A 1,593-nucleotide genomic window follows, 5' to 3' on the forward strand; every position below is an offset into this window, starting at 1 on the left:
CTCATTTAATCAAGTCGAGTTGAGATTGAAACACAGAACTAAAGGTAATAACATGAATTGAGGCAAATGTTGGAGGTTAAAACTAAAGAATCACACTGTACTGGAGCAATTAAAGGAATCAAAGCAGATATAAAAAATTAATTAACTCAGTAATATTCAGTGGAGGGAGAATCTTCCTAGCCGCTCAAGATAGATAGGCTCTCAAGGTCTGAGTAAAGCCACCACAGAGGAACTTAAAGCACTTAATATCACACAGTTTAAGTGTGAAAATGTTTCTCTCTCTCCCTCTGTTTGATATATTGTGTTTTTATACTTCACTAAGTGAAGATATTTTGCATCAGATGTCAGTTCATTGTTTCATTTCAGTGGATTTTTAAGTACAATAGCTGCTGTATGAATTAAACCTTATGACCTTCCTGTTGTGAGACAAAGTCATTTCCCACCAGGGCATCCTGCAACCTCCTGGTAACAGGACTCTCTTAAACACTGTGGTTGCATACCAGACTGTGCCTGGATGAACTAAAATTAAAAATTTAACAAAAACTAGCATCAAAGGTTATAATCATGAATAATTTCTTTAGACTTCCATATTTCTCATCAGGTCCTTGTATATGTCACCGTTTGTGGATTAACTGGGTTCATAGTGTATCAGTAAATCTATCAGATCCGATGGTGCCATGAGCCTAAAAAGTTGCAAAGCACTGGCCTGGGAGGTGAAACTGAACGTTTCCCTCCTTATTAAACACTTAAAGGTGGGAATTTACTTCATGAATCAGTTCTGCTTAACACTGATGGCTTTATCTGTGTATTTTCTACAGATGGAGAAAGAGAGTCGTGACATTTCTTTTTGGCAAGGAAAAGGCCATACTCAGCAGGAGTTATCAAAGGCAAAAAGTAAAAAGTTCGAGTTAGCTATCTCTCTCTCTCTGCCTCTCTCTCTTCCCCTGGAGATACTCATGTTAAGCATAATTAAGCAGATTTGATTAGCATCAAGCCTGGCTTCCTCTCTTGACTTTTAATGAATGTAAATCTACCATCTACATCCTAAAGATTAATTTCTGCCAATTAAAAAACACAAGAGGGCTTATTGGAGAGAGGGGTGAGGTGGGGGGTGTTGGGTGGAAAAGAGTGTTAAAGTCCTTTGAGTTGGAGTACAGTCGGAGTTTTATCCTCTTCCCCCTTGTCTTATGGTGAGATGGTCTCTGGAGATCTGTGTGTCTCTCTCTCCCTCACGACCAAGATCATTATCAGCACAATGTTCCGTGAAAGCCACTTTGAAAGGACTGCAAGCTCCATATGTAAATGATGGGAGTGTGTGTGTGACTGTGTGAGTGTGACTGTGTGCAGACTGGATGAGGAAGCAGTACAGAAACAGGTAAGGGGGTCAATTTGTCAAGACAAGGTTATTGGCCCCCTTATGAGCGTTTGTACATTCACATCTCTCTGGTTAGAATATTTCTTGAGGCATTTGATTCAGATTTTTATTGATTCAAGACCGTGGTGTATGGAGTACAAACAATACAGAAGATAATGACAAAACACTGGCAACCAGCTGGAATGAAGAGCAACATAAATTACCTGAAAAAAAGGTAA

The sequence above is a fragment of the Thunnus thynnus genome, chromosome 14 (assembly GCF_963924715.1).
Source record: "Thunnus thynnus chromosome 14, fThuThy2.1, whole genome shotgun sequence".
NCBI classification, from domain to species: Eukaryota; Metazoa; Chordata; class Actinopteri; order Scombriformes; family Scombridae; genus Thunnus; species Thunnus thynnus.